This window comes from Clarias gariepinus, chromosome 10 (genome assembly GCF_024256425.1).
Source record: "Clarias gariepinus isolate MV-2021 ecotype Netherlands chromosome 10, CGAR_prim_01v2, whole genome shotgun sequence".
In the NCBI taxonomy this organism is placed as follows: Eukaryota; Metazoa; Chordata; class Actinopteri; order Siluriformes; family Clariidae; genus Clarias; species Clarias gariepinus.
In genome coordinates, this window is record NC_071109.1 from 34,995,001 (window position 1) to 35,016,163 (window position 21,163).

The 21,163-nt window shown below is 38.1% G+C and overlaps 1 protein-coding gene across 1 annotated transcript in view; it reads right to left on the reverse strand.

Moving 5' to 3' along the window:
• The window catches only part of smpd3 (sphingomyelin phosphodiesterase 3), a 61,272-nt gene extending 49,619 nt beyond the window's left edge, over positions 1–11,653 (reverse strand). Inside the window, exon 1 of the mRNA XM_053506108.1 lies at positions 11,539–11,653. The gene's annotated coding sequence lies outside the window, so the exon portion shown is untranslated. The remainder of the gene's footprint in view (positions 1–11,538) is intronic.
• Positions 11,654–21,163: the final 9,510 nt, after the last annotated feature.

Here is a 21,163-nt window from a genome sequence, read left to right on the forward strand (position 1 = left end):
TGTGAGTGGGTGTCCTTAAATTAAGACTTTACACACACACACACACACACACACACACACACACACACACACACTACTTCTACAAGTTAAAAGCTGCGTGTAAAGATGCCTCTCCCATGTGTTTCCAGCAGGCGCACTCCTCCTGTGTGTTAACACGACTCACTCCAGTCTGATCAGGAAGGAGGATCATCACGACTCAGAGAGACTGGAGACTAACTGTGTACGACATCTGTGTGAAGAGCAGTGATAGATAGATAGATAGATAGATAGATAGATAGATAGATAGATAGATAGATAGATAGACTGACATAGATGAATAAATAAAGGAACTGAAGGATGGAAGTTGGTGAGTGAGTATTTAGCTATAACAGGACAAAGGAACTGATGATGGTTCTGGCTAAAAGATAGATGGATGATGGATGGATGATGGATGGATGATGGATGGATGATGGATGGATGATGGAAGGATGATGGGTGGATGGATGATGGATGGATGATGGGTGGATGGATGATGGATGGATGATGGAAGGATGGAGCGGCACATAAAGCAGATGAGTGGGTTCAGGAACACAGTTGGTCAGAGAAGTAAATTACACAGGCTTTAACTTTCACAGAGAGAGAAGAAGATTAACGAAACAAACCCCACAAATCCTCTGTTTCTTTTTCTCCGTGTACCAGCTGAGCACACATAATCTCTCAGTGTTCATCCAGCCTGCTCACACTACACTGCCAACACCAGCCACGACACACACACACACACACACACACACACACACACACACACACACACCAGAATGTGCATGGGAAGAACGTCAGGCGAAAGCCTTGAGCTAAAAATGATTCAGTGTGAATGTGTGTGAGCAGAAGAGCGAGTGTAGACGCAGAGTGGGACTGGACCTCATTTCTCTAACTTATACTGAGCTTCACGCTTCCAGTGTAAACACACCTTCACCTTCACGTGATAAATAAAACAGAGTAGGTGTGTAACATGCCAACATTCAACTAAAAATAATGAACTTTCATAAACCTTTTATAAATCTTTGGTTGAGCGTGATCTTTCAAACCTAAATGTAATGAGAAGTGGATGGGTCATGGATGGGAGAGTGTGTGTTGTTCTTTAATCAACAGAAAATCTTTAATTGTTATCAAATTTATGTTGTATAAAAAAGGAAAAAAACACAGAACATCTATTTGCTGGTCCAACTGTACAAGCTGGTATATAAGAGCTGTGAACCAGAGGCAGACCATCAGGTCCATTCTACTCACTTCAGTTTCACTTCAGTGGAATTTTTTGTTTAAATTCATTTCAGCAGCTGGCTGTACATTACTATACATTAGCTGTAATGTTACAGTGTGAAGAATCACTTACGACTGCAAACTGTCTACAAACTTATCAAAGTATTTTCGGAGTAGCTACATCACTTCACAGTTTCTTAAGGATTGTCTAAACTTGTGGCCACTATTTCTAGCACTGCCCAGGATTTTCAAGACGACTTTTTTCATCACCCATAATTACTGGTGCAGATTTCCCTGTTTTGGTTTCCTTTTTATTAACATTTTAATCCAGATGGTGCAAAATGCCACGTATTTCAGCAAAACTAGCAAACTGCTTCATCCTCCTGGTTTAGGCGTTCTACAGTGAACCATATGGTGATGCATTTGAAAGGCCAGTCAACTAGAATTAAAGCATTTAGAGGAAATAACAGAAGTAACAGCAGCATGAAGTCATGTGAATGCTACAGTTCACCCACAAACACCTTACACACTCATACACAATTTTAGTTTAAATACTTAATGAAATAGGAAAAGCACTCATGTAAATAACAATATCCCTAACTTATTGTGAGTAGTGTGTGTGTGTATACACACATACACACAGTACTGTGCAAAAGTCTTAGGCACCATATTATATGCTGTACCAATTTTGTTATACATGTTTATCATGTGTTATTTACATACATACACACACACACACACACACAGTATATACTCTCACACACACACACATACATGATACAAAATCATTTAGTATTTCCATATATAACTTAAAAATTTATAAATAAATAACATTACAGGAGAATATATGCATGGCTGTAAAGAAAAAAATATATAGTACAAGACAAAGCAGTTTTCAGATGCAAACAAAAGACCTAATGTACACTCCTGGGATTTGCATAAAAATAGAAAGGAGTGAGTGTGACAACGTTACCAGAAGAGCTCACATCCTCCAGCAAGATCAGTAAAACATAACAGCTGTTTTCTTATGAAACTGAACAAATCTATGTCTAAAACTCCTGATTTTAAGCAACGAGTTTTTACTCCAAATATTGACTGTTTATTTTATTATTCTTTATAGAGTTGCCCGGGCGGTGTGTTTGGGATCATTGTCATGCTGAAAGACCCAGCCATGTTTCATCTTCAATGCCCTTGCTGATTGAAGGAGGTGTTCACTCGAAATATCACGATACACGGCCCCATTCATTCTTTCCTTTACACGGATCAGTCGTCCTGGTCCCTTTTCAGAAAAACAGCCCAAAGCGTCATGTTTCCACCACCATGCTTCACAGTAGGTATGGTGTTCTTTGGATGCAACACATTTTTTTCTCCTCCAAACACAAAGTTCTATTTTGGTTTCATCTAACCATATGACATTCTCCCAATCCTCTTCTGGATCTTTCAGATGCTCTCTAGCAAACTTCAGACGGGCCTGGACGTGTAACAGGTGGTGCAGTGTGTTACTGATGGTAGCCTTTGTTACTTTGGTCCCAGCTTTCTGCAGGTCCTTCACTAGGTCCCCCATGTGGTTCTGGGATTTTTGCTCACAGTTCTTGTGATCACTTTGATCCCACGGGGTGAGATCTTGCGTGGAGCCCCAGATGGAGGGAGATTATAAGTGGTCTTGTATGTCTTTTATTTTCTAACAATTGGTCCCACAGTTGATTTCTCCACACCAAGCTGCCCACCTACTGCAGATTCAGTCTTCCCAGCCTGGTGCAGGTCTACAATTTGCTTTCTGGTGTCCTTTGACAGCTCTTTGGTCTCAGCCATAGTGGAGTTTGGAGTGTGACTGTTTAAGGTAGTGGACAGGTGTCTTTTATACTGATAATAAGTTCTAACAGATGCCATTAATACAGGTAACGAGTGGAGGACAGAGGAGCCTCTTAAAGAAGGAGTTACAGGTCTGTGAGATCCAGAAATCTTGCTTGTTTGTAGATGACCAAATACTTATTTTCCACCATAATTTGCAAATAAATTCATAAAAAATCTTAAAATGTGATTTTCTGTTTTTTTCTTTTTTTCTTATTTTGTCTCTCATAGTTGAGGTATACCCATGATGAACATTACAGGCCTCTCTTATCTTTTTAAGTAGGAGAACATCCACAATTGGTGGCTGAATGAATACTTTTTTGCCCCACTGTATATATATTTTTCTTTACAGTCATGCATATATTCTCCTGTAATGTTATTTATTTATAGATTTTATGTTGTATATGAAAATACTGAATGATTTTGTACATAATTATGGAGACATGATAAACATATATAACAGACTTTTGGAGTCAGTGCGGCGATACCTAAATATCCACATAATAGAATCACATCACTGGAACCACTAAGACTATAAGTCCCTAACCGGACTCTTGATAGCTACAGTAGCATAAACTAACTTGACTTGACTTTAATTAAACTAATAATGTGTGATGAAAATGCGACCGCGATGGCATTGAAGCGTTAACGTCCTGGAGACAAACAGACCAACACAAATATTCACAGAAGCCTGAGAGTCTCTCATTGTTGTTTTAATATACCTGCCCATCCACACACACACACACACACACACACACACAGATAGATCAAGATAAAAGGCTTCTCCTAAAAATAGTCCCTGCAACGTCAGAGCTGAAACCCGGCCTGCTGTTCGGTATGATTATAACTGACATAATCAGGAGAGTTCCCTTTCGGAACAGAGCAGAGTGTGTGTGTGTGTGTGTAAAATGTTCACAGAGCTGAGAGGGGCAGACACACAGAGAACACTAACAAAGAGCAACAGAAAAACAAGTCTGAGATCTGATGGACGCTTCTGAACCTGAGAGAAAGGGAGGACCGGAGAGACAGAGACAGAACCGGAGAGACAGAGACAGAACTGGAGAGACAGTGTTAGCATGGCACGCTGTGCTTCATGGGTTAGTTTTGCTAGCTAGGTAACGTTTCCCAACTAAATTAGCTGCTAGTAAGTAACTTTTTCCTTTCTAGCGTAGCTTTAGCTTTCTGGTTTAGCTGTTGTTCACTGAATAACCTCTGCTAGCTAGGTTAGCTCTTTTGCTGTTTTTTTATTTCGCTTGTCAGATCAACTTTGTTTTGTAGTTTAGATTTTTCTTTGCTGAATTAGCTGTTGTTTGTTTCTTTTGTTACCTAGATTAAATGTTGGTTATTTGGATAAAGTCTGTTTGCTATGTTAGCTTTGTTTGCTGGGTAACTCTAGTCTTGTAGCTAAAGTTTTCTGAAAAACATTTCACCTTTGCTAGTTTAATTTTGTTTCCTGGTTAGCTTTTGCTTGCTAGATTAGCTGTTGCAGAAAACAACTTTTGACAGCCAATTTGCTTTTCATTACTAGCTGTTATTATTTCATTATTCGCTGATTAACGTTTGTCCCATAAGTCTGCATTTGTTCACTTAATTAACTTTTGCTCACTAATTAAGCTGTTGCTCCTTTACGTACTTATTATTACTAGCTCTTTTTTGCTGAGTAACTTGGAAAATTACTTTTAAAAGCTAAGCTACTTTCCATTACTAGCTGTGGTTCCTGAGTAACTTTTGCTTCCCATACCTTTTCCTAACCCTTTTCCCTTAGTTTTGGTTTGCTGGCTTTGTTTTGTTAGCCAAATTAGCTTGCGAATGATATCTTTTGTTTCCATAGGTCTGCATTTGCTATCTAGATTAGCAGTTGCTTTCCAGGCTAGCTGTTGTTCACAGAGTAATTTCAATTTTCTAGGTCGTTTTTTTTAAGCTGTTGTCGACTAAAAATCATTTGCTTTCTAGTTGAATTTTGTTTCATAGCTTAGCTTTATCTGCTTGTATAGCTAAGCACATCTGCTTGCTATCAATAGACTATTTTTTGTTCCATAGCTTAGCTTTTGCTCACTAATTTTAAACCAATACATTTAGGCCAGTAAGCTTTTGTTTAATATTTTTGTTGACTGGCTATTGTTTACTCAGTAATGTTTGCTTGCTTGGTTAGTTTTTTTTTTCCCCTTAGCTCCTTTTTTTTGGTGGGGTTGTTTTTGTTAGCCAGATTATTTTGCATTTTACAATATTTTTGTTCCCTAGGTCTGCTTTGGCTGGCTAGGTTACACACAGTTATTTAAGAATTCTTTAAGGGTTAATGGAGTAATTCAATGTTTCTATCTTTTCAGAAAGAGAACCATTGGAACCCTTCCTGACAGTGAATCACTTACTGTAGACATTAAACGTCTAAAACTTAAGGTTTTGATCAGCATATACTGTATTTACGTTTGCAACAAGATAATATTCTTTTAAAGCTACTACAATCAGGATTTTTTAAACCTAATCCCAAACGTCTCCTCGGCTTCCTACAGTGGGGCTCATCATGCCTAATAATGACTGTTACACTCCGAGTAGTGCACTGAATATCATAAACGGAGCCATTTGGGATTTAGGGTCTGATTCAGATTCCTTTTTATCCTCAGTTTAGTCATGGCTAAAGTGTGAAACGTTCAGCTTCGGCTGCTGAGAGTGTCACATCACACCCGACAGCAGAGAGGAACCAAACAACACTCCGTATTAGCCTCCTGTTTCGAGTATCATAAACAGCTGATAGTAAATCTTTCTTTAGTCATTAGGAGTAAAAACAAACGCATGTTCAGAAGGTAGATATGCAAGATTCGAAAGCTGTGGACAACAAAATTAAATATTCCACATAATCACTACTGGACTAAAAGCTAAAAACCGCCGCTCACAGTGTTGCTGATTTAAGTAAATTTTATTTGATTCCATTGGCTTGTATTTGTACAGCGCCTTTAACAATAGACATCATGATAAAAGAAGGATTACAGCACGGACTTGGTTTAGAGCCAAAAACAAACTCTCAGAGAAAACCAGACTTAAAAGAGAAACCGTCCTCTTTTTGCATTTCTACAGTTAATATTTAGTGCATCAAATTTAATAAACCATATAGCTGTACTAAATATGTTTATTTATACACAATAAAAGATAAATATATAATACTCACAAGGCAAACTGTCCAAACATTTTAAAGAAGGCCGTACGTCCCTGTGAACATTCAGCAAATGGAACATCTGATTTTGAAAATTGACAGATAACATTTTATGTAACAGGAGCTCAGCTGGGAGTTACTGCCACACCCCCATACAGTCCTGACCTGGCTTAAAGACATTTCCACATATTCGGGCCATTAAAGGAGTTCCTGGGAGGCCGGCGTTTCAGATGTGAATCAGACAGACGATCATGACTCCGGCGCACTGAGAAAACTTTCTATCTTGATGGTGTCCAGGCTCTAGTGAGACACTGGGATAAGTGCACTAGTGTATCAGGGGATTATATAGAGACACAAAGGGAGTGTTTACTCTCAGAAATGCATAGTCCCAATAAATCAAACCTGAACATCCATTGTAAAAATAAAAAAAAAGTACAAATTGGTAAAAATAGCCACTGGACAATAAGATGAAAGATCTTCTCATTATACTGTGATATTTCATGTAGGACTGATTAAGTAGAGCATTTAGTAAAGAAAGTATTTAGTTCATTTAACTGTATTTACTAGTAATTGTATAATCAAATGTGTTTGAATTATAATAAAATTATATTGAAAAATTATTTAATTCAATAGAATTTTTATATTTTACCAGAGAAAAGTTCCAGCACAAATGTTGAACTGGAAGGTTATTGACTGGTTTGATGATGTACTATTGATAACATGATAAGTTACAGTATACATATTATTTAGAAAATATAAATTTACAAAGTCACAACAAAAGTTGAACTTTACTCTGTAAAATTGGAAAAAAATATATTTTATTAGCTTTTATTTGATGCAGTTTAATAATGTTAATAATATTACATCACATCAGTCAATAACTGAAAGTAAAAAAAATAGAAACAGCAGGTTTCAAGTTTCACCAACAGAAGGATATAAATCTGACTGTATTGAGGAGATGAAGTGCAGCAGGGACTTTACTATATCACATTCACACACACACACACACACACACACACACACTGAAAATGTGTACACATTCTGTAAAGCTCTTCTGAATGATTAAAAAATTGCTTTCTAAACCATTCCTAAGTCCCAAACTGAAAATCATCCAAAAGAAATTAGATTTAAACTCTTTCTAATAAATCAAGTCATTAATGAGTCGACTCCCACTAATGAGTCACCCTAAACATGATAACAGATTCTCCTCCACTGCTCAAATACTACTAATTACAAAACAATCTTATTCTCTCTTATAATAAACAAATTTATTGTTGGTTTCCAAAAAGATTTATTTAAATAACTGTCAAATACTACGAGCACCCGAGCACGTGTGGTATAATTCCTCTCTCTATCCGCTCTGCATTATGAGGATTTATTGTCTTGTATGCTGATAACGAAGCGCCTCCAGAACCAGAAGAGCTGCAGAGCACGTCCCGTCACACCGCGTCATACACACGGGCTTGAGTCAAACACACGAATCAGACAATTTACTGCTCAGACGGTGAAAAGAAGAATCCACTCAATCCACCAGGGCTTTAGATTAAGATTAAGAACTAAACATCAACTAAACACCACCACCGTCACCAACAACAACCTCAACAAAACCTTCCTATAATACATACGAGTCGTCGTTCAGGTATCGCTTGACCTCAACACCTGGTCTGAAATCATGTCCATGTAACGATCTCAGTACAGTTTAAACACTCGCGTCGTTTAAATGCAGCACAAGAATGACTCGATCCTGAATCGATCCGAAATGGTGAACGGCAACCAAACATGCTGTGTGTGTTTCTGGGCCGCGAACAATTTCCTGGAGATTTGCAACGCTTAACCAAACATCCAGAGCTTTTAACAAAACTGTCTCCAAAAATTTCATATTTGATTTATATTATATTTGCTGTTTATTAAAAACTAAACCCACATGATTTGTATCCACCTAAAGGCCATGAGGTCCCAGGAAAAGTCTGCACGTTCTGCACAATGGGTCATTTATAAGAGCACATTCGAAATGCAATTACATGCACGAGTTAACGAGTTCATTATAAGGTGGAGAGACGACCCTGTGTGTGTGTGTGTGTGTGTGTGAGAGAAATGTCAATAATATAGCTGAAATGTTAATTTCCCCTATGCATGGAGACTTCATCAGACTGCACTGGGACACACCAGAGTAATTCATACCATAATTCAGTACGGTATAACATCCAAAGGAAAGCTGAATCGAGGGCGTGGCAGAGTAATCTGCTCTTCTTACAAGCTTAAATGCATCACGTGTCGCCTTACGCATGATGTTTAGGAGCGTGACTTGAATGGAATAGAAATCACATATCAGTCACACAGAAACCATAACGTAGCATCAACTGTAGAATGAAATCTGATTTAGATCCCTTTATCCTGGAGTGTGAACGCAGCCTGGTAGGTGCAGAGACGCCGTTACGCTTGTTTTCACACTTGGGTTTAAATCCTTGTCTTCAAGCTTTTTGAGCTCTTTTTGAATGCGGAAAAAAAGCGGAAGCCGCAGATAGCGCTGTCCTCCGAGTGTGTGACTCCGCCCCCAACGGACGGGGAGGAATAAGACACCACTTAATTAGGGAGAAAAAAAAATAAAAACTAACCACGATCAAGCTACACGATAGGTTCAACTCGACACATTACTTCCTGTTCTGATTTGCAAGAAGCAAAACGATAATGTGTATTAATGAAATAAATACATTAATAAATAAATAAATAAACTCATTAATTAACTAATAAACAAACTTTTAGAAAATTAAGTGACTTTTAGAGAACTTTTAGTGGAAATAAAGATGGCGGAAGAGGAAGTGGATTAAAATCAATTAGGTCTTTATGAAAGGAATCGCAGAGACCAGACTCTTCAGATACGTTATTAGCGAGCACTTAAGGAGTCGCGCCGGACAGGAGAACTGAACTGGCGTTAGATTACAGCTTCGTTGTCAGAGTTGCCACTACACGCAAAAACAAACCTTTATCAGTGAATACGCGTTTTTTAACCAGTTACATTTTAACTGCAAAAATCAATTAACAATTTGTCACTGAGACCAGAAGGGAGGAAAAAACTCATAAATCATTACAGAGTATTAATGTAGAAGAAGAAAGACGAAGGGAGTGTGTCGAGTCCTGCAATGAGACACAAGACAGCGTTTATGATTTTATAAAGATAAATTTCACATCATGTCCGTTGCAAACGCTCCTGCACTTCCTCTCAGTGGGATGATTAGCCTTAACCGTGAGCTTGGTCTGGAGATTTACAGTGCACTATGTGCACGTGTGTGTGTGTGTGTGTGTGTGTGTGTGTGAGAGAGAGTGAGAGAGAGAGACAAAGAGCAAAGAGTGTAGGAGATCAATATTTCAGTCTGATTGTGAGTAATGTTCTGCACTCACTGGTGTTTTTAGCTCGTCCCCAAAAGCGTGCATGTGTTAACCTATTTTGCATTACATATATGGTGTGTGTGTGTGTGTGTGTGTGTGTGTGTGTGTGTGAGATTAAAAAAAATAAATACATAAAAGACACCCCATCTTTTTTAGATCAAGTGTAGTGTACATGATGCTGAATAAAAAGATATAAAGTGTTTAGATTGTGTAATAAATAAACATAACTGCAAAACATCTGGAAAATGTGCCACGTCTTTTACAATACGTGTGTGTGTGTGTGTGTGTGTGTGTGTGTGTGTGTGTGTGTGTTTGTATGCAAAAAGCGGGGCTGAACGAGAGGGCTTAGTGGCCATGGAAACACTGATGTTGCATATATAGTGTTTTTATATTATATTATATTATTATACTATAAAACTTCTAACAAATTAATTTTATTCTCTTTCTGACAGCATTACACTTGTAACATATTCATGAGTTAGAATTATAATATTTAATGATCTGGAACATCCTTACTTGTTAATTCTGTTCTTACTAACACTGGAGACTCCTTCCATGAATGTTATCTAAACCGAAAACGTCCCCAAATCAATAATCAACATTTCCTATCTTCATTAATAAAGGTGTACGAGATGATGTAGAACACGCTGTCTCTGTAGATATTATCTCCCGGTGTCTATTCGATTTTATAAATATTCTGATTCGATATTAGATGTTAGACAAACCGTTCTAAACAAACTTTGTAAATAATTCACTCCTATGGCACAGGATGCTGTGCTGCCGAAGTGTGAATAATTTAGAACATATGAAAAAAAAACCTCCTCTGTGGTGTAACATGGTGTAATTACCTTCTGCAGTATGTACGTACATCTCTTTTACACACTATACGGTACCTTATCACTTCAACACTATACTACTGTATATACTGGGTTGCAAAATACAGCAGTTCCTCTCTGATCCTACAGGTGGCACCAGCACCCCATCTAATAGGAGATGTTACTCGATAATTTGGTTTAAAATCGTAACAAAATCCCCCAAGAAATAAAATCCTAAAAGTACCGGAATCGCAGTACAGATGGAATCGGCGCCTGGGTATCGTGAGCGCAGGGTATCAGCTGGTCCCAGTTCACTTCAGAGCACCGACCCGAATCACCAAAACCATAAATCTGGTCTGATGGAAACTTGTCTATTGTTTATTTCACAGTCCCTAAAACAACACACACACACACACACACACCTGCTTGTAGCATAGTCTTGCCATGCAAATCAACATTCAAATGATCCCCTTCACAAACCTGGCAGGTCTCTAAAGGTGAAACTGAAAACAACACACACACTCTGAACCAAAAGGGTGTTAAAGTCAGTGAAGCCCCTCCTCATCACTGGGGCGGGACCTCGAGGGGATGCGTTCTCTACCCTTAATGTGCACCTGTTACCTGGTAATGTGAGCTGATTTATAAACCAGACTGCATGAGTGTGTTTAAGTAGACGCGCGCGCACACACACACACACCTGTCCAGGTAAATGTCAATCACTACAGGTACAAAGGCATGGAGGAGGGAGGGGTGTGGTCGGGCCAGGCTCGGGGATTCGAGCTTGTACATGCGTATGTATTGGCACACACACATCACACACACACACACACACACACTCTCTCTCTCTCTCTCTCTATATATATATATATATATATACACTGTATGTGTGTGTGTGTGTGTGTGTGTGTGTGTGTATTCTAAATTATACGAACCAAAAATCAGGAATATTATATGCACCTTGAATGTTATACGAGCACCCTGTGTGTGTGTGTGTGTGTGTGTGTGTGCCACAGTGGCAACGTGGAACAAATCCAGACTAAATCCCCCCCCTCCCCCTCCCCCTCTCCCTCTTTATCCCGCTTCAGTTAGACCCATACTCACTCTTCATCCCTCCGCGGCTCCAGTCCCGTCAATCCGCGGCTCCGGTTCTCGGTATTAAACCCGGTTCCCGTCTCTTTGTGCGAATCCTCCCGTGCACGCGGCTCGCGCTGCTGATGTGCGGGCGCTTCGCTTCTCTCTCCAGCACCAGCGCGCTTTGAACAGCGCCGGTGACGTCATTCCCGACTGACCTCAGGCGCCGCCCGTTTCATGTGGAAGGCCACTGGGGCCAAAACACGGGGCACGTTCTGTTCATTACGGACGGGGTGTATATGGGAGGGGTGAGGGGTGAGGGGGTGAGGGGGGGGGTGAGAGGGGTGCACCAGGGGGTATGTTGTTGTGGCTATGACAGATTATATGCCTTTACATTTTATCGCTTGATTTATGTCCCATGATTCTTTGTGTGACAGTCCAGGGATCGCAGCACTCACTTCAAAATATATATTTTTTTATTCTTTTTTATTATTATTTATATATGTTTGAAGGCAGGCAGCACAGCATCGTATAAGTTACGAGCAAATTATTTGCCAGGTTTGATTAGATTTGTAACAAAATAAAAAAAAAAAAAAACATCACATGGAATATTTATAAAATTGTGATAGCAACAAAGGCGCAATAAAAATCGAATCGTTACCTGGGTATTGTGATAGTACCATATCGGCTGGTCCTGGGTGAATCCCATCCCAAAAAACTAATCATTCCTGTTCTTAAAATGCACCAAATCAACACTCTTAGACTGTTTTGTATTAATGTCATAAAGTGTTGATTGAACAACATTGTCGTGATCCGTTTGCATCCTTTTGCAGTCCGCCCCACTAGATCATTTGTTCTGTTCACCGCCACGCCTAATCAGCCCTACCTGTTTCTAATTAACCTGCATTTCCACTCTATTCATTTCATAACCACAGTTCTCTCTTTGCCAGATTTTCATGTCATGTTCTCTCCAGCCTCCATTCTGTTCTGAGTGAACTACTAGAGCCTCATCAGTTTCCCAGACCCACCTGTTTACACCACTCGAGTCCTTAGTATCATATACTTCTGCAACCTCGTGCAACTCTGCCTGCAAGAAAGCCTCAGCTACTCTCTCCTCACTCGCTTGAGGCTTTCTGTACTTTTTTTTTTATTTTATCCCTATTTTAAAAAAATATATATATTTAAATTTTACTGTCCTTGCATTTGGGTGCATATTTGCTAAAATCTTCATTATCAGGAGTATTTTTTTTTATTTATAACTTTTTTGCTGGATTACTTGCTTTCATGTTTGTTATGCAAATAAATAAGTTATATAAACGTAACAAGTAACATAAAAACATAGCATAAAAAAACCTTCATTCATCTTCCGTGAGAGCTTTATTCTGGTTATTGTGGATCCAGAGCCAGTTACAGGAACATTTTTTGGCCTGTTTTTGGGACGTGGGAGGAAACCAGAAAACCTGAGCTCTATATTGAATGCAAGTCTGTACCACTGTGAGGTGACGACATTACCTGCTATACAGTATGTAACAACAGCAACAACAAATATTAACATGTAAAATATAGAAAAGGTTATATAAAAGAAGGCAACACAAATATATATAAAACATTTGTTTTGTTTTCTTGATATTTTAATAATTTGTCAATAGACACAATAGAGCCTATTATGGAGTAGGACGTGTTTTGTCGAGCTCTCGCTAAATAATAACATTTAATATGTTAAAATCTATTTTTTTATTTCTAGTTTATTTCAGTAACTTGTCGGCAATACATAATCACACCTTAGAGACAAGTTTAGTACTTTTTTGGTTGCCGGCTTTGGATCATTCAGCACTAGGCCCAGCACATTCTCGGTGAGCCCAGCCCAAGCCACGCCGCTACTTCATCAACCTAAAACTGGATAAAATGGATGTCGAAGACCTCAAACCCCAAATTCTTATGTCCCTCAAGAGTGACATTTTAACTGTAATTAAATAAGAATTGAGAAGTGCACTGACCAAAGAACTGAACTTCATTAAGGGTGAGTTACAGACGCTCCAGGCTGAAATCACCAGTTGCGTTGCGACAGACCGCGCAGAAATGGACCAGATTAAGGCTTCTGTGAAGGACATGGAGGGCGGACTGTCTATAAGGTCAGATGAAGTGGTCTCAATGCAAACTACTATAATGAGCCTGCAGGCAGAATTGACGAACTGAAACTGAAAGCGAGATATGATATCATGGAAAATGCGAAGATGTAACATTCGAATCCTGGGCATTCCGGAAGAACCAGGGTCAAGCTCCACCACGTCTGTTTCTAAATTACTGACCGAAGTTCTGCAGATGGACAAGGACCTCCTTACTGACCATTTCTGTGTTCTGGCACCAAGAAGCAAGGAGGGAAACCGCGCACCATTGTCGCCAAGTTAGACTACCATCAGGACTGTATGGAGGTACTGCGCCATGCTCGGTCCCGACGTCCACTTTGCTCTAACGGGGAGCAAATAGCTATATTTCCCGATTTCACCCCGAGTGTGGCCAAGGCTCGTGCGGCATTTAGCGAGGTTAGAAAACTCTCACGAGGACAGGATGGTGTGCGCTTCGGCATTTTGTATCCTGCGCGACTCCGTATCACCTATAAGGGCGAGGACAAGATGTTCACAGATCTGAATAAAGCCATGCACTATGTTGGCGTGTGGCACTATGTTAACACTTCATGTTAAGCATAGTGTTATTACTCCCCCAGAATTCAGTCCTTAATTCCTGAAGGACGTTTATATTTTGTATCGTTGGCACATGGACGGTAAACACAGTACTGACCTGGAAAATAATAAGGATGATGTGACTAGTTAATGTTTAGACCTGTTTATATACTTTACTTGTTCCATGTGTATAAGATGGTTCAGTGAAAGCCTGATTTTGGCTCAGTAGGATCCAGATAAGCACAGTGTGTAGATTTGTTGGTGTGGGTTGGGTTAATCACCTGGTATTAATAGGTGATTGGGTTAGGGTTCAGGCCAGTCAGCAGTACTTTTTTTAAATTGTCCTTTTCTCTCTCTCTTTTTTCTCTTTCTTTCTTGATTTATTTTTTTCATAGCTCTATTATACTTTTTGTAAATCTGCAGCTTCACTTTTGCTTTTAACTTTTTTGGACAAAAATAGGTGTTTCTTCTTGACAGGCTAAAGAAAGTATGATCAATTTTGTTCGTTAAAATGTTAATCCTCTTAACCATCCCGTAAAGAGGTAAAAAGGACCCATTAACGCACATGTGACCAATCTAAATTAAGGAAGGGGTGGATCCGCTCAAAGGCAAGGGGTGCTGCTATTCTGATTAATAAAAACCTACTGTTTGTACCAACAACTGTAGATGCGGATCTTACTGGCCGCTATATTATCGTAGTTGGGCAAGTATACAGGCTCCCACTTATTCTAGCCAATGTTTATGCACCCAATTAGACTGATGAAGGTTTTTTTGCTAACCAGCGAACAATTTACAAAATCAGCAGATAAGATTAAGGAATTGGGTTTAATATGCAGTGTGTCATTTACACCAACTATACTCAAACAACGCCTACTATTACAAGCGGAATATACAGTAATTTAATTTTGACAAAACAAGTGGAATATCCGGTTTTAAAATCACACTCATTATTTTTTTGAACACTGTTGGACAATCTGTTGTGGCAGCGCTCGGCTAAACAAGCTATACCCGAAATTAAAAATGATCATGGTATAAAGTGTACTGATAACTTAACAATCAATAGCTGTTTCCTACACTATTATAAATCACTATATACTTCTCTTTCATCTGTTGACACCTCGACATTAGAGGCTTTTTTTTCAAAATTTATGTATTCCTACAATAAGTGTAGATACTGTACAGCATTACAATTAGATGAGTCTATATCTGATACAGAAATAGCCCTAGCAATCCAAAGTATGCAATCTGGTAAATCACCTGGACCAGACGGATATCCTTCAGAATTTTTTAAAACCTTTTCCAATCAGCTCTCTCCTCTGTTGCCTTCAAGTTTTCCAAAAAAGCTTTTCCTCTGGATCATTACCTCCAACTATGCCCCAAGCAGTTATTTCCTTAATTTTAAAGAAAGGAAAGAACCCTTTTGACTGTCATTCATATCATCCAATTTCATTGTTGAATATACTTTAGATCCGAAAATCATAGCAAAAGTTTTGGACCGCCGTCTGGAGAAAGTTATGTATTGTGTTATTTTACCTGATTAAACAGGCTTTATAAAAAACATATATATATTTTTTTTATATTATGCGCCTGTTGAATGTTATCTATAACCCATCTCTATCTGACAATATAGAAACAATTATTTCCTTCGACGCAGAAAAAGCATTTGATCGAGTGAATTGGGATTTTCTTTTTTACCCTCTTGGTAAATTTGGTTTCGGCCCTGAATTTATATCATGGATAAAAGTGCTATACTCATCCCCACTGGCTGCCACTTTGAGCTTCAGCGTGGTACTAGACAGGGGTGCCCTTTGTCACCTCTTCTCTTTGCTGTGGCTATTGAACCATTGTCTATCGCATTAAGGGAAAATGCCAATATTAAAAGGTATCTCTTGTGGGGGGGTGGAACACAAAGTTTCCCCTTATGCTGTTGACATGCTGCTTTTCATATCCGATCCTCCTCATAGCCTACCAAAACTTGTGGATTTACTGAAAGACTTTAGTGAAATATCTGGCTACAAGGTTAATCGACAAAAAAAGTCAAATGAAATCAGGTTCGAGATTAGTGCTCGTCTCTTACTGGTATAATCAACATCTGTGCACGCGTGTACTGTTTACTATTACACATTGTGACCAAAATGTGAATTAAATTTCAATTAAATTTTATTTATACAGCGCTTTTACCAATTGTCATTGTCGCAAGGCAGCTTTACACAATCAAAGGAATTATTATAAGTTTGTATGGAATGTGAGTGTGAGTCAGAATGGTCAGATAGTCCCGGTGAGCAAGCCGAGGGCGACAGTGGCAAGGAAAAACTCTCTGAGATGGTAATAGGAAGAAACCTTGAGAGGAACCAAACTCAACAGAGAACCCATCCTCATCTGGGTGATAATGGATATCAGGGATTGATCTGCAGTCATAATGTGTGCTAGGTGTGTTAGCCAGTTCAGCTATAACAGTTGATGTTATTTGATTTTATTATTGAGTCCAGGTAGTTATGGAGGCTCAGGTAGACCTTAGTAAAGAAATTCCTGTCCTGAACTATCGAGCAACTACAGCGAAGTCAACTCCTCAGAAAAACAGCTGTCAACACCAGTCGAGGCCAAAACCGTCTTCATGGTGGAGTGAAACCATCCCTAGACACCAAACTCATCCCAAAGAGACACACGGGGCATCCCCTTCTTTCTCTCTGCCCTACACAGAAACGCTGCTCCGTCACGGTTCTTTTTAAAGGTAAAGTGCAGGTTAATTTTTTATTTTTTTTTACTTCATATTTTATATTAATTATTTATATGTATTTATTTTTTGGCCTTTGAAGCGAATAATTTGGGTTTCCATTATTTCTTATGAGAAAATTCTATTTGGTTTACGAGTGTTTTGGAGTACGAGCCCACTTCCGGTATGAATTATGCTTGTACTATAGTCATATTTCTACTTTTATTTGGAATAAAAAACAACCACATATTAAACAAAGTATCCTACAGAGGCCCTGTGAATTAGGAGGAATGGCACTTCCAAACTTTCTTTATTATTACTGGGCTGCTAATGTGAGGGCAATGTTATTCTGGGCAAAGTATGATGTCAATCCTCCAGTCTGGGTACCTCTGATAAACTGAGGCAAAAGATAATACATAGAATTTACTCATCATCAGTTTGCCTCAAAACACACAGTCATTCAATTTAAAATCACCGGTAAAACTTAAATCAAAGTCCAAGGTAAAACTGATAAAGATTAGAGAGGACTTCGATTACACATGTGACCTATGTAAGCAGGAACTAGCTACGCTACTGCATATGTTCTGGACACACCCAAAGTTATATAATTTTTGTAGTTGTATTTGTGATACCTTGTCACAAATATTTCAAATAACATTAGAACCATCCCCATTTATTGCACTTTTTGGTGTTGAAATATAACACTGGCTCAACTTAAATAAACCGAAGTAATCTGTCACACCTAATATTTTAGCATTGTAATGTAAATAAACCATTTACGGTAACTTTATATTTTTAAGTTCATGTAAACTAATTTCTGAAGGTGAAACAAACCAAATATTTAAAGTTGTTCTAAATCAAAATAAAGTTAAGTTATGAGTTGGCTATATTACTTAATGTAAATATTCTGCTTAATCTAACCTAAATTAGGGGTCAGGGGTAGCTCAGTGGTTAAGGCATTGGACTACGGTTTGGAAGATCCCAGGTTCAAAAACCCCACAACCACCAAGTCACCACTGTTGGGCCCTTAAAGGCAGCCCTTAACCCTCAACTGCTCAGATGTGTAATGAGATAAAAATGTAAGTCGCTCTGGATAAGAGCGTCTGCCAAATGACTAAATGTAAATGAAATTATAAACTTGATATAAACCATTTTTGAATGTTTGAGCAAATTAACTTTTTTAAGTTGCATCAAATAAAGATTTAAGGCATTCATAATTTAAATGAAAAAATATATACTTTGGATCAACTTTAGAAAAACCTAAAATTGAACATTATATTTAAGTTTAGTTTTTACCTTGAAAAAAACAAATTACATTAGTTTAGTATAAAGTAATAGGAGTACAGTATATTATAGTAGTATTGTATGAATTATATATATAAAAAAATCAATATATATATTTTTTTTTGCAATAAAAAATGTACTTGTCTCTAAGCCAAAAAAGTTCATTTATGTAGAGAAGTTACATTTATAAATGAAGACAATTAACAAACAAGTTCTCCTCCAAAAACATTTACTACCATCATTGAAACCATACCATGTTGTACTATTTAATTATTTCTTAAATAAAAGACAGAAAACTGAATAAAATCAATAAAACAATGCATTTTTAATAACTCAAGCTTAAAAACTGTATAATCCTATTTGCTAACCATGCGAAAATCTGACAATTGTTTGACAAATAAATTAACCAAAATTTAATATTTTAATGTCAACATAGAATACGTTCCCTAAATATTTTCTGCCGGGCCACAAACGTGTGTTTAAGCTCACCAGGATAGCTCAAGTTTACCGCATAGATGAGGCCAAACAACATGGAACATTCATGTGCGACTGATGGAAACTCAATAGGTCACAATTCCGATTTCCTGTGGTGGCTGAAGACAGTCCTCTTTCTCCCTGAGGACAAACAGGGCCATCGTGCACCTCTCAAGTTCTGCCTGAGCTTCACCTTTCTGAACAACCTAATAAAAGAAAACACATTTGTTAGACAAGTTGCTCTATTTGGCAAAACAGTGTGTGATGTATGAACGTAAAAATCCCCTAATGCTCCCTATGAGTGCAAAAAAACACCTAGGATTATGGTGCATCAAGTTAAATTTAATTATGTCAATGAATAGGCCAAAACAACGAACATACATATACACACACATTATATACTACATTATATTGCCAAAAGTATTGGCTCGCCTGCCTTCACATGCATATTGAACTTGAGTAACATCCACTTCTTAATCCATAGGGTTTGATATGATGTTGGCCTTTTGCAGCTATAACAGCTTCAGCTCTTCTGTAAAGTCTTTACACAAGTTTAAGAATCGTGTATGTAACTAATGTTAATACATACTATGATTTAAAAAAATAATGGCCCTGTGTAAAGGTTGTGCTGCAGCTGATAATGCCACTGACCTCGTAACATTTTTCAGTCCTAAGGTTGAAAAGCTTCATGAACAAATGCTTACCAGTGTTTAAACATTTGGTCCACATCTTCCACTAAATACACCATAAGACATTTCAGGAAATACAGTGGTTACTCACGCGGAATGTCTGTGACTGCCGCACACTCTCGCGGACAAATGGCAACAGCCAAAATAAATCAGTCGCAATTTAAAGTAATTTGTGAAATGACCGCCAGGTGGCGCAAGGGGACATTTTGCAAATGGCTGCAATTAATTTTGATTAGACAGACTCTATGTTTCTCTCTGTCTACTGTTATTGTTATTATTAAAGAAAACGGCACAAACAACAGCTCAAGGGCTTGTAAAAACATTCATATTTTTAACGGTAAAAATGAAAATTTTGGAGTCAGTGGTCCGAGCACAACGTAATGATCTTTGTATGATAAAATGACTCATGGCATGAATCTACAAGAGGCGCTTCAGTTTCAAATAATCATTTAACGCTGAACCCAAAACAGCAAAAGAACATGATAATAATAATCTAAAGAATAACATTTATCTTGATTTTAGCTGTTTATGTCCAGCATTGAATAGTTATTTAATTATTAATAATTAAAGCTGCTCACATCGCGCGCGGTTTCACTTAAAAAAAAATATTAATAAAAATACAGTGTTTAATTAAGTATATGTCGCCTCTCTTTATGAAACGATATAAGCTCGTGTCGGCTCATAGCATTTTGATCAAAGGGGAGGTTAGAAGGGGAAAAGTAAAAGTGTGTACAAACAACATAGCACAATACATGTGTGTGAATGGCCGAAATGTGGTTGTGAATAAATCTTTTAGTGAATGTAAAATGTTCGCGTGAACCCGCGGCAATATGAGAGATTTATAAGAGATTTCTCTTTCCCAGAAATATAATGAACACACATTTATACGTGTTAAATAAGCGCTGTCTTTGCGGCGCTGTGCGAAACGCACGTCGATGTGAGCCGCCGTATCTCAGTCATAATATACAAATATGTTTTAGCTGTGTAGTGAACCGCGCGCACAACCTCTCGCGGGTGAGCCTTTGAATACACCGTTTTACCGGGTGGGGATAAGTAACACCGCACCGGCAGAACTAGACTAAAGATTATGAATGCGTCGGGAAAAACAGCAAGGAAACTGACTGGTCATTTTAATAATTCATTGAAAAGTCGATGTCTTTTCGTTTCGGCTGTGAGTGGATGCGCTGTACTAATCCACGTTTCATACGAATTACATAAGCTGATTTTTTCCCCCATTAGTTTATATAAAAGCAGACATTTTGCTTTCTGTAAGTATATATTTTTCACGTCTGTGAGGCGAGTATACACGGACTTTCGGGTTTATTTTCTGACGCGCTATAGTTTTTGGCCATTAATCTGACAACACCTGTGACTCACCCACGTTTTCTGATACACACACCCAGAGTTTTCTGGCTACGCGAGTGTTACACATGATAAAATATAAAGGCTCACTGTGTTAACATTTACTTTGCTTAAATTCGATGGAACTAAGACCCTTTATTTAAGTCCTAAATTTGTTTGACTGGCTCAAGTTCTTAGCAAATCTTAATTACAATATGTATAGAAATAGTCACCCCCTCCCCACCACACACTTTTAAAATAACTGCATTTTGTAAGTGCTCGCTACTGATAATACAAAAAACCAATAAACATAATTCAGTTTCGCAAAATAATTTGCAGAATAATTGAAATTATTCTCTTTTCTGAAAGGGCATGTTTTAAATACTAATTTTCAGTGCTCTGTCATTTTAAGGGAGTTTATTTTAGGATATTTAGATTACACTGACATTTACTAAATTCACGGCAATTCTATT